Genomic DNA, 14323 nt, shown 5'->3' with positions numbered 1-14323 from the left:
AGGCTCACATTTGACTTGAACTTTCTTTGACTCCTGCATTTGTAGCCTGTGGCACTTCTGCTCCTCAGAAGTTCTATAACTCACCAAATTCTCTGTTAGTGTTCATCTGAAATAAACAGAAACCTCAATTCAAACTGGATGGAATATATAAATATACATAACAAGATGCCCCAACTAGGTTGGATTTCAGGTTTGATTCAGCAGCTGAACAACGTCTTAGAGAACCCAGGTTCTTTTCATCTCTCCATTCTCTTATCCCCAGAGTCAAATTCAAACAGCTTGTGGTTAGAAGTTGGCCATGAGCAGCAACCACTACATAGTTTCTTATTCAAGGCCAGTGAGGGAGAAGTAGACTTCCTTCCATTTAAGAATGATGAAGAATTTTCCCAGATGCCTTCAGAAAACTTCTTGCATCTGTGCTTAGCCCTTTACATGAACTCCCTCATTTATTTCCACAACTAGCCTATTAAATAGGTACTATTTGTATTCTTCATCTTGCAAATGAGGACACTGAGGCTAAAGAGGTTAAGTATCTTGTTTAAGGTTGCCTAGCCAGTACCGGAAAGGAAGTCCCAACACCAAAACGCGACAAATGGAGATGGATTCTTGCATACAGATTGAAACTAAAAACATGTAGTTTTTTTACTGAATAACTGACATTATTTTCCAAAAAATAATGTCATAAACAGATACAGTAGTAATAGCAGTACTATTGCTTAGCGGCATTACATATGACACAAGGAGTTTTTTTTGAATCCACCTTATGGAAGCTAAACATTCTTTCAAAATATCTTTTCTATGAGAAAGCGCATTCTTATGTTCAAAAAGAGAGAACATGGAATAAAGTGTGATGTCAGAGGTTTAAAAACACACACTAGGTTGAAAAAAAATTGAAATTGCTTAAAGGTAACTAAAAAATACATGGACTTAAAAAACTATCTGGTTCATTGTTGGTCATATTTAGGTGAATTATTGGTTATTTGATAACAAAAATTGGCAGGAAGAGTTTATCCACCTTTTTAAATTTTAGAATGTATTTGAAGACAAGTAGCTATAAAGAGAGTAAGTGGGATACACACTGAGTGAAAAACAAAACCAATAAAGAAATTAATTACAAAAAAAGAATGGCAGGAGTACAATTAAAAAGAAATGCAATAGTTATGCAGTCTAAAAGACTGATTGACAAATGAATTAAATAATTATTTTAATGAGAAAAAATATTTTTACAGATATTGTGTCCACACTGAATTTTGATAGGATAGCATGAGAAAGGAATTTACAAGAACCAAAATGGTAACATTAAAACAGGGATGAAATTTGTCTAGTAATAGCTTCAGGGAGAAAGGGATAAATTACAGAAATTTCCTGAAGGGAAGAGTAAATTTTTAGCCAAGTAAGATGAAAGAAAAATGATCAAAGGTTGCCCCTGATTTGCTTGCTTAAAGGAAATTACAATAAAGGGTGGGAAAGATGAGAATAGAAACTGAGTGGAATTTTTTTTCCATTCGTGGACATTGAGAAATACCACCTTGTTCATATGACAGCTGAGGAAAAACAGGTCAAATCTATAAGGATAGAATTAATGTAGGCCATGTAAAATGGTGATTAAAGCAAATCAAATGATGGCAAATTACAATCTTCAGTTTAAAAGATCCAGTTTAAAAACTTCAGAGTGAAAAATCAGCTGTCAAAAATAGGAAACCAGATTAAAGAATATCAGAGAAAGAAGACAACGGGGGAATAGTAGAGATGACAAAAACTACAGAAGTTTTTTATCTTTATATTTAAGAAAAAATACAAAGGTACTAAAAAATAACTCTAAAATTCTGTCAGAATTTTAGTCCAAATACTTTAAATCAGAATAGTTGAGGTTATTATTTATTAAATTTGTTTCTAAAGCCCTTTCTATAACAACACAGAACTTGTGCAGAGTAGCATCTTTAAAAGTAATAGTAATATAATATTTACTATTAAAATAAAGAAAACTTCTTTCTTGCTCAATAAAATTTTTCTTTGAAGAAAGAAGATGTTATACCTGTGCCCCAGTGTATAGATTCTTTACATTTAAGTCAATCAAGTTGCGTCAGTTAAAATTTTCTTTGAAAGTTATTGCTTATGGCATCTAGTTTGTATTAAATCTTGTCATCTTAAATAAAATTTTCAAAGATCAGATAAATATTACATCATTTCAGATTGAAAACATAGTACTAAAATGGTCTAAAATATATTTTTACAGGGAAATGGAAACTCAGGTCTATGGTATTTTATGAGTTTAGCCTTTAATGGTCAACTTTATTAGATTGATAGGAAAATATACTCTGACAAACCTTCCAGAAATGATTATGGATTTGATATGTCATATTGGTTGCATATTCCAATATTCCACACAAGTTATTAACAGAAGCCTAGAATGTAATATGTAATATCGCCAAAGTACTGCTTCAGTGATTTTTTTCATATAATTTTATGAACTGTAAAGTAAAAATGATACTTTATCAGCTCTTTCTCAACATTAATGTAGGAATTTGGGGAGGGGAATATCAGAAAACACAATTTAAATGTAGTATTACAGTAGCTAAAATTTGCAAGAACTAGAGATACTGAATATTTAATTGGTTAGAATCAGTTACTTGTTTATAATGGTAATAATTATAACTTTACTTTTTAAATACATAGAGAGATCTCATATAATAGTATTCATATTCATATATATATGAGATACATATCTCTCTAGTTAAATAGCTAGAGATAGATAGATAGATAGATAGATAGATAGATAGATAGATAGACAGACAGATCAATCTCAGTTTTAGAAATGAGATCTTGCTGTGTTGCCCAGGCTGGTCCCAAACTCCTGGCCTCAAGCAATCTTCCCACTTCAGCCTTCTAAAATGTTGGAATTACAAGCATGAGCCATTGGTGAGAACTTTTTAAAAATAAATCTGTACTTTCCATTTTTCATATTGGCCCTCTTTCCCCCAAATTATTATCTTACTTGTTTTACACATAGGAAATTAACTGTGAATTAATTTGCCCAAGGTCATTCATTCATGTTCAAATTGAACAACCAATATGGTTTGCAAAACAATCTGCTCAGGGAATAAATTAAAAACATACCTCAGGGAGGCCGAGATGGGCGGATCACGAGGTCAGGAGATCGAGACCATCCTGGCTAACACAGTGAAACCCCGTCTCTACTAAAAAATACAAAAAACTAGCCGGGCGAGGTGGCGGGCGCCCGTAGTCCCAGCTACTCGGGAGGCTGAGGCAGGAGAATGGCGTAAACCCGGGAGGCAGAGCTTGCAGTGAGCTGAGATCCGGCCACTGCACTCCAGCCTGGGCGGCAGAGCGAGACTCCGTCTCGAGAAAAAAAAAAAAAAACATACCTCAATAGACATGAAAGTTCACAGTTTAATTATATACACATATCCATAGCTTCTTCTACACAAATTATTTAGTCATCTCATCAGAGTGGTTACTCCGAAAGTAAGAAAACTGAGAGCCATTTTCAATTGTCATTTTAACAGCATGCTCCTGAGAAATTCCATTTGTAATAGCATTTCCTAAATTAATGGAAGGTCACAGTATCCTGATGAGCGCCAACATATCTATGTATGCTTATAACGGCATTTTTAAGGTTGTATAAAAACTTGAAAGTGCTACGATAGAGAATGTTTAAGGCCACACGCAGTGACTCATGCCTGCAATCCCAGCACTTTAGGAGGCCGAGGCAGGTGGATCTCTTGAAGTAAGGAGTTTGAAACCAGCCTAGCCAACATGACAAAACCTTGTCTTTACTAAAAATACCAAAAAATAGCCGGGCGCGATGGCTTATGTCTGTAATCCCAGCTACTCCAGAGGCTGAGGCAGGACAATCACTTGAATCTAGGAGGCAGAGGTTGCCGTGACTCGAGATTGCACCACTGCACTCCAGCATGGGCAACAAAGCGAGAGACTGTCTCAAAAAACAAACAAACAAAAAAAAAACAAAACAAAAAAACAGAGAATGGTTAAATACATTATGAGATCTAAACCATGGCTTATTATTGTACAATTTAAGATGATTTAAACATCTTTTTTTACATGAAAAAAATCTATTAGAATGAAATATTTTAAGTGAAAAGTAGGACTACAAAGTAGACATACAACATGACCTAAATCATGTTAAAATTTACCTGCATAGGTAATAATAGAAACACATTCCAATGTTAATGGTAGCTTATTTATCAGCAGCAATTATGGATAATCATCACTTTCGTATCCGTATTTGTCTTGATTTCCAAATTGCATCTAATGGGCACACATTTGATTTATAATTAAAAATACATAATACTTTTAAAAATGACTATTGCTCTTGATGTAAATTTTACTAGTAATTATATTTGGAATAAGTCATTTCTGTAACTATACATAATTTCAATTCCTTCTGACTGTGGAAATTGAAAGGTGATATCAAAGGAAGCCATAATTGTTATTATTTTCTATAAAATCATCTTATACTTTAATGCTTCTTGGGTACTTTCAAAAAGCATGGGTCTCTATAAAGTCCGTGAAACAAGGCATGAGTGATGTGCAAACAGAAACTGAAATGTGTTTAGTACCCAGAGAATACAGAAATTGTTCATGCTCTCATTACCTGGAGTTTCTTACATGGTACACCTTGAAATATGAGTCTTGTTTCAAGAAAACAAGGCAGGAATTTCTGCTTTAAAATTAGACCAATGGAACGGAACAGAGGCCTCAGAAATAACACCATACATCTACAACCAACTGATCTTCGACAAACCTGACACAAACAAGAAATGGGAAAAAGATTCCCTATTTAATAAATGGTGTTGGGAAAACTGGCTAGCCATATGCAGAAAGCTGAAACTGGACCCCTTCCTTACACCTTATACAAAAATTAACTCAAGGTGGATCAAAGACTTAAACTTAAGACCTAGGACCATAAAAACCCTAGAAGGAAATCTGGGCAATACCATTCAGGACTTAGGCATGGGCAAATACTTCATGTCTAAAACACCAAAAGCAATGAAAACAAAAGCCAAAATTGACAAATGGAATCTAATTAAACTAAAGAGCTTCTGCCCAGCAAAAGAAACTATCATCAGAGTGAACAGGCAACCTATAGAATGGGAGAAAAGTTTTGCAATCTATCCATCTGATAAAGGGCTAATATCCAGAATCTACAAATAACTGAAACAAATTTACAAGAAAAAAATAAACAATCCCATCAAAAAGTGAGCAAAGGATATGAACAGACACTTCTCAAAAGAAGACATTTATGAAGCCAACAGACATATGAAAAAATGCTCATCATCACTGGTCATTAGATAAATGCAAATCAAAACCACAATGAGATACCATCTCATGCCAGTTAGAATGATGATCACTAAAATTTCAGGCAACAATGGATACTGGAGAGGATGTGGAGAAATGGGAATGCTTTTATACTGTTGGTGGGAGTGTAAATCAGTTCAACCATTGGGGAAGACAGTGTGGTGATTCTTCAAGGATCTAGAAGTAGAAATACCATTTGACCCAGCAATCCCATTACTGGGTATATACCCAAAGGATTATAAATCATTCTACTATAAAGACACATGCACAGGTATGTTTACTGCGGCACTGTTCACAATAGCAAATACTTGGAACCAACCCAAACGTCCATCAATAATAGACTGGACAAAGAAAATGTGGCACATATACACGATGGAATACTATGCAGTCATAAAAACGGATGAGTTCATGTCCTTTGCAGGGACATGGATGAAGCTGGAAACCATCTTTGTCAGCAAACTGTCACAAGAACAGAAAACTAAACACCGCATGTTCTCACTCATAAGTGGGAGTTGAACAATGAGAACACATGGACATAAGGAGGGGAACATCACATACCAGGGCCTGTCAGGGGTTGGGGAGCTAGGGGCGGGATAGCATTAGGAGAAATACCTAATGTCGGTGACGGGTTGATGGGTGCAGCAAACCACCATGCCACGTGTATATCTATGTAACAAAACTGCACGTTCTGCACATGTCTCCCAGAACTTGAAGTATGATAAAAAAAATTCACACAATATAAGAGATTTCAAAGTCTTTGGGACAATGTCAATGATTAGAAAACATAGGATACCTGAGTGTATACAAGAAATTGAGTAAAAATCTATATTCCTCTCTGCAAAAGAGGAATAAATTTTATATTATTGTGGATTCATTATGAATGTCGACTTGAGAATGTCTTAATTATATCTCAAGATTCCTCAAGATTAGTTTTGTAATGCTGACATACAAATTACCACAAACATGATAGATTAAAATAACAGAAATTTATTTTCTCACAGTCCTGGGAGGCTAGAAGTTTAATCGAGTTGTTGGCAGCACCAGGATTCCTCTTTAGGCTCTAGGGAAGAATCTTACCTTGCCTCTTACTAGTTTCCGATTGTTACTAGCAACACCTTCATCACTTTAATTTCTGCCTCCTTTTTCACGTGGCTATCTTCCCTCTGTGACTGTCTGTCTAAATTTATTTCTTCTTACATGAACATCTCTTGTAAGGACATCATTGGATTTGTTCCCACTCTACCAGGGATTTTAACTTCAACATATTTTTTGAGGAGAGACACAAATCAAAGCACAACACACTCTCTCTTCTGTCTTTTCTTCCTTCTTTTTCTCTTCCCTTTCTTCTTTCTTTCCTTCCTTCAACAAATGAAACACTTTCTTCTCTTGTCCTTGAGGCTATGATCTCAAGATGTATTTACACAGCATTGGCCACTCCCTGTCAGTCTCCTTGCTGGCTCCTCCTTTTTTGTTCAACCTGTAAAGTTTACTAAGCCCAGTACTTGATCCTGGGCTTGCATGCCTTTATAATCGTTACATTTTCCCTAGGTTATTGAATCAATTTCCAGGCTCTAAATACCATGTACAAACTCTTGTATTTTGGAATTCCTTGGGCCTTGGTACCAGGCCATCTTACTACACACTCCAGTGCACTCACTATGCATCTCTTTACTATGCACTCATTCTTTGGGTGGTATTATTCATTAGGCTTTCAAATATTATTTACAAGTAGAAAATTTTTATAGCTGGCAATCTCCTTCCTATTTTCTGAACTCTAATCCCTTTTCCCACATGCCTATAGATCCTCTCCATTTGATATCTCACAGGCATCTCAAAATAAACATGCCCAGAATTCATTGCAAAGAGCTCTTCCTCCCACTCCTAAGAGAATCTTTCCTTTAGTGTTTCTCATCTCAGGAATGGCCCTAACTTTATTCAGTTGCTGATGGTAGTGATTTATCTCAAATAATTTAGATTTTAAGCCCATTTCCCTTGATTTGCTCCCAAATATTAGTGGAGAAAAAAAAAAAACAAAACTCCCAAAGGAGACTGAAAACAGGGGCCAAGGAGTAAGAGGATGGAGAGTCACAGGAGCAAAGGGAAAAAATGTCTTAAGAAGAGCTTTGCCAGTGGTTTAAAAGGTGACACTTTTCTTACAATGAAAAATATAATTTCCATTAAACAGAACAACATCAAATTCACTGATGACTATAGGACAGTGGTGTCCAATCTTCTGCCTTCCCTGGGCCACATTGGAAGAAGAAGAATTGTTTGGGGCTACACATAAAATACACTAACAGAAGCGATACCTGATGAGCTGAAAAAAATAAAAGGCAAAAAAATTTTATAATGTTTTAAGAACGTCTACATATTTGTGTTGGGCCTCATTTGAAACCATCCTGGGCTGCATGTGGCCTGTGGGCTGTGGGTTGGACAAGCTTGCTTTATCAAATGGGCCTTTAATGGAGATGGTGCCAAAGAAAGCACTGAGGCATAAATGGAGGATGAGAAAGAGAGGAATGGCAAATTAAGTCAACTCTTTGGAGAGAAGCATGGCCGTGAAGGCAATAAAAGAAACAGGATGGTTGCTTGACAGAGTTATGATGTGCAAAGATAGATTTGCTGCTTCATTAATTTGTTTATTAATTTGTATTATTTTTAAATTGAAAGAGAGCATATTTTAATGTTAATAGGAGAATCCCATTACAGCTTTATCAGAGATGGGGAAACAGCACACTCAATGAAACAAAATCTCTAAGAATATAAATTGGGATGAAATCTCTAAGAATATAGATTGGCATGAAATTTATCATATATTCTAAGAATATGTGATAAACCTGATTCCTGGTAGAAAGACTTTCACCTCTGAGATTAAAATAGGTTATCTTCCCCTGAAATACTTTCTAGTACAAATAAATTTGTGGGTTAAGTGATGAGAAAATAGAAGAGTAAATTTTTGATGCCTTCTGTTTTTGCTGGAAATAAATGGGAAGATCTTCACTGAAAGTGAATTGATGGGTGTGAGGCATGATTTCTCTGGGGAGTGAAGAGGATGGGAAATATTTTCCATAGAGATTAGGAGAATGAGCTGACTAGAGAAGCATGGAAGAGAATCTGGCAGTCTTGGGGGCCAAACTGCAATTGATAATCAAAAATTTAGGATAATAATAATATGCTTGCTGGTTTAATATGTTGCTCTTATGTAGATTGCCAATATATTGACAAAGAAGCTGGAGATGTGGTTGTCATCTAGGGCAGTCAGCTGGTGGCTGCTGGGGACATTACATTACAACATGGCATTGGCCTTGGTGAATCCACCACACATTAGAGGCTGGATCTCTGCTAAGCAGAATTAGAACTCTGATCTATCAGACTCTGAAAGGTCATCTTTTAGGGGCAAATCTATGTTACTCAGACTCATAAGATATAATGTGTATGAAAATTTATTAATGACTGAAAATTTATTATTTTACAATTATCGACAACCAGGAACTTAAAATCACAATGGCAATTTATTAATTTATAATTCTTTGTAGAATTACAATGCCCACACTAGCATGATTCTCACTTTTTTCTCAATGCCCCAAACACTAGATTATAATGAAATAGTGGTTTTATAAACATGAAATTAAAGTGAAGGGAATTAGTAAAGAAATTATACACTTGATTACACAGAATATATAATAGCCTTAAAAACAGTTTTTAGCTAGGAGGACAGAGATGTCAGATACATTGGGCCCGGACACCTTATTTTTGGGCAGTGATAGGCTGTGTACAGCCAATGCAGGGACTCTACCTCATCTCTTTTTTAGCTTTCTTCACCTCTTTTTTTCACTCTCGTAACACATGACTTGTTTTTTTCTATAGGCTTATGTTGGCCTGGGACCCATTAAGTAATATTCAGTGCCTTCACATATCTCTGTTTTATTTCATTACAGGCAAATTCATAATTAATTTCCTCATGACAATCTTAAGTATTCTTTCCATGTTCTTGAAATAGATTGCCAAATCATATCAATCTTATCTACACTTTAACAAAATTAGTTTATATTCAGATACTTCATTAACACAATAGAATTAAGAAATACCATAATTTCTTAGTTTTCCCCTGATTTTATAAGTTCGTTATTTTTAGTTTGTGACCAATTTATGAAAAGAAAGGTGATAAGAATATCTTAAAATTTACAAGTGATATACGAAGATTAAGTTAAATGGTTTTCTTTAACATTTATCAGCAACTTCTAGAGAAAATTCGCAAGTCATAGCTTACTGCTTATTAGCCGAGTTTACACAAAGTAAACACACAGTACTTTTTTAAAAAAAAATCTTAAAAGTTATTTATTCATCTGAATTACCTTACAAGTTTATTATTTTTTCTCAGAGAATGAAGAATTTTAGCTTGGATATTTAATAAAACATTGGTTCATTTAATAGAATGATACTTTAACATTTTAATGATTGCATAAACTTTATTCCAGGAATTAAAAATATGGCAAAATACTATTATATACTTAATTTTAACTCAGTAAATATTTACTGAGGTTGCCTGCATGCAAATCTGAAAATATGTATAGAAGATTAGGAATTACATGTTCTATTCCAACGATATTAATGCTCTTAGATACATGCCCAGGGGGTCCCTGTCCTGGGGCCAGTGCTATGGAAAACCTTCTCCTTCCCTCTTCAGGCAGTGACACACAGGACTTTTAACTAAACTTTTAGCTTTAGTTTTAACTAAAGGACAAATCATGTCCCATTAATTAGCTTGGCTTACGCAAAGTAAACATGCAGTACTTGTAACTATAGCTGTAATCATTTTTAAATGAAGTGTGATTATTTATACAACATTTATCATTTGAGTTTTACAAATTGTAGAACTGAAATGCTGAGTAAAGAAAAATTGATTTTTTTTCTCAGTTTCTCAAGCAAGTTCTATCCAAAGTATTTTCAAAAATCCACTTTAAGACATTTAGTTGCCATAAGAATATGCAAAAAAAGAAGTCACCAATCTTATCAGTACATGTATTTTTAAAGTCTTTTGAAAAAGTTGAAAGGACTTTTCTTTTTTTTTTTTTTTTTTTTTTTTTTTTTTTGAGACAGAGTCTCGCTTAGTCGCCCAGGCTGGAGTGCAGTGGCGCGATCTCGGCTCACTCCAAGCTCCGCCTCCCGGGTCCACGCCATTCTCCTGCCTCAGCCTCCCGAGTAGCTGGGACTACAGGCGCCCGCCGCCTCGCCCGGCTAATTTTTTTTTGCATTTTTAGTAGAGACGGGGTTTCACCATGTTAGCCAGGATGGTCTCGATCTCCTGACCTCGTGATCCGCCCGCCTCGGCCTCCCAAAGTGCTGGGATTACAGGCGTGAGCCACCGCGCCCGGCCGAAAGGACTTTTCTGTTAGTCTTAATCTTACTCTGATGCTTAAATCTATCCAGATTTTCTTATACTCCAACTATTTCTTTCCTAGATAGATGCTAAAAGATTGTTAAACGGAAATAATATATTGAATATACTCATCTAGAGGCCACCAGGAGTCCTAATTTCTGATCTTCTATAAACCCATTGTTATAAGTAAAGCTAGAAGTCAGTTGGGCTCCATTTCTACCGGTGTCCTCAATATTAAGTGTTTACACTGTGCTACCTTAAGAATAGTAATATAATTATGACAGAAATGATGACAATAACAATGTTTGAATATTTGTCCCCTCCAAAACTCATGTTGAAATTTAATCCCTAATGTGGCCATATTGAAAGGTCAGAGCCTTTAGGGGTGATTAGATCATTAGGGCTCTGCCTTCACGAATTGATTAATCCATTCAATTCATGAATGAATGGATTCATGGGTTAATGAATTAAAGGATTATAATGGGAGGTAAACTTGTTGCTTTAAAGGAAGACAAAGAGAGACCTAGGCTAGTGTGTTAGCATACTCGGCCTCCTTACCAAGTGATACCTTGCACCACCTCAGGACTCTTCTGAGAATCCCCACCAGCAAGAAGGCTCTCACCTTGACATAGGACTTCTCAGCCTACATCACTGCAAGAAATACATTTCTTTTCTTTGTAAGTTACCAGGTTTTAGATATTCTGTTATAAGCAACAGAAAATTGACTCAAACACTACTTTTTCAATGAGTCCCTGTGTATCAGTAATTTTCCTTATATTGTTTCTCCTAATTCCATTTAATCTTCAAAGTAAACCTCTCAGCAATAAAATTGCAGGATAGGTCCTACGCTGGTCTAAGACCTGTTAGCAGGACTCCTAGAGACTTCTGGGTACATTTTCATCATTGTGGATTCACACCTAGGGGTTTTTATATCTACTTCCACTTGGCTCTGTTAGTCTAGGGAGGCTGATAATAAATCATAAGAATTTCATTTAAACTTAACGTATATCATAAATTAAATAATTCTGTGATCAACAGGGAGCATCTGGCTCAAGTAAAAGGGTTGCCAACGTGTTTTTAGGAAGGCTACTTGAAGGGTGACCTAGTCTTATATACATAAAGCTGCATATCTTCAGTAACATTTAGGCTTCATGAATTTTTGATGCTACCTCACTTCCTCACTGTACAATTAACCATAAATATGCACCCTACCACCAATTCCCCCAACTCCACCTTGTCTCCCATCCTACCTCTGGGGTGAAGCTCTTCTTCTACCCTGGATGATGTTTATCTGCCTTGTATCCTCACCATACTGACTTCCTTCCATATCCTTTAGATAAGAACATCTTATATGATTTGCCCAAATGTTTTCCCTAGGTCTTTCCATTGATCTGAACTTACTTTCACCATGTGTTTATAGAGTGGTCACAGATCATTACTATTCCTTTTTCATTAATTAAAGGAAAAAGACACTGAAGGGGAACATGGTTGAGTAAAGTTACAGTGCCATCTAGCATCCAAACACAGGTCTGTGTGTTTTAAATACAATATACCTTACATTTTATTATGACCCCAATGAGATATGACATTGGCCATGGAAACTAAGTAATGCATCACATTCTAAACTAACACTCACAGCACTGAACCAATAGTTGAATAAGATAAAATTTTTAATCCCTGGGGCACACTGGCAAAATCTAGAAACATTATTTGATTGTTATGACTTGCAGGGGTGAGGATGCTACTGGAAACTAGTGGATCAAGACTAGAGATGTTGCTAAACCTCCTACAATACACAGAATAGCCTCTCACAACAAAGATATATCAATAAACCAAAATATCAATAATATCAAGGTTGACAAATACTACTTTAAGCTCATTGGTTCTCTGTGAAATAGTACAATACTTTGACTATTTGGAAGACAGGTGTGCTTTATCTCTGACCACTCCCCACCTGTCCATCTGGACATCTCTGCTACATGCACTATGCTGTCTCATTTACTGATTTCTCTGGAACTATTAGAGGATGCTCATTTAAAAGTATTCACCTTCATGTATTGAATGTTTATTCCTTTAGTCTTTAGTTATGCAAATATTTTTAAAAGTGAGCACCCTAAATAATTACATGATTACAAATTTATTTCTCAAAGCCCTCAAGAACTATATGGAGCAGGTGGGGGGGGGGGGATGAGAATTCTGATTCAACTCATTTTTGTCAGTATAAAATCTGAAGCTGTTCACGTACTTTAAACATGTAACAATAATTTGTAACACATAAAAAGAAATCACAAAAGTGCATTTCTGCGTTTAACATAAGAAAACTACTTTTAGAGATGAAAAATGAGAAGAAACATACAGAAGTATATGGACAGCATACTGTATTAGTTTGTTTTCATGCTACTGATGAAGACATACTAGAGACTGGGTAATTTATAAAGAAAAAGAGGTTTAATGGACTCATAGTTCCACATTGCTGAGGAGGCCTCACTATCATGGTGGAAGGCAAAGTAGGAGCAAAGTCACATCTTACATGGCAGCAGACAAGAGAGAGAGCATGTGCAGCAGAACTCCCCTTTGCAAAACCATCAGACCTCTGAGACTTATTCACCATTACAAGAACAGCACAGGAAAGACCTGCCTTCATGATTCAGTTACCTCCCACTGGGTCGCTCCCACAACACATGGGAATTATGGTAGCTACAATTTGAGATTTGGGTGGGGATACAGCCAAACCATATCAAGTACAAAAACAAGCAAAGGTAAAGAAGAATTCTACCCTTGCAGAAAAACAGAGGTAAAAAGTTTCCAGCCTCAGCAACAACAACCACCAAACAACCCAATGAAAATATTGGCAAAAGACCTGAGGAGATATTTCTTCAAAGAAGATATAGGAATGGCCAATAAACACATGAAAAGATGCTCAACATCAGAGGTAATTAGGGTAATGCAAATTAAAACTATAATAAGATACCACCTCACACCCATTAAAATGACCATATATATGTATCAACAACAAATAAACAAAAAATTACAAATGTTGGCAAGTATATGAAGAAATCAGAATCTTTGTGCATTCCTGGTGGGACTGTAAAATGGTATAGCCACTGTGGAAAACAGTAGTGTAGTTCCTCAAAAATTAAACATAAAATTACTATATGATCTTTATGGCTATAGGCACAAAATAATTGAAAGTGGGGACTCCAACAGATAGTTGTATAACCATATTCATAGCAGCATTATTCAGAATAGCCAAAAGGTGGAAGCAACCCAAGTGTCTGCCAATGAATAGATAGACAAAATGCGGTATATACATATGTATTGAGTATTATTCATGCTTAAAAATAAGAAAATTCGAACATATGTTACAATGTGAATGAACCTTGAAGACATTGTGCTAAGTTAAATAAGCCAGTCACAAAGAGGCAAATACTGCATGATTACACTTTTATAAGGTATGTAGAATAGACAAATTCATATAGATAAAGTGAAATGGCAGTTGCCAGGGGTTAGTGGGAAGGGGAAACAGAAAATTGTTGTCAATGTGTATAGAATTTCAGTTTGAGAGTATGAAAAAGTTCTGGAGATGGATAGTGGTAATGGTTT

This window comes from Theropithecus gelada, chromosome 4 (genome assembly GCF_003255815.1).
Source record: "Theropithecus gelada isolate Dixy chromosome 4, Tgel_1.0, whole genome shotgun sequence".
NCBI lineage: Eukaryota > Metazoa > Chordata > Mammalia > Primates > Cercopithecidae > Theropithecus > Theropithecus gelada.
The sequence above is the reverse complement of the archived record's forward strand: the minus strand, read 5'-3'. Positions refer to the sequence as shown.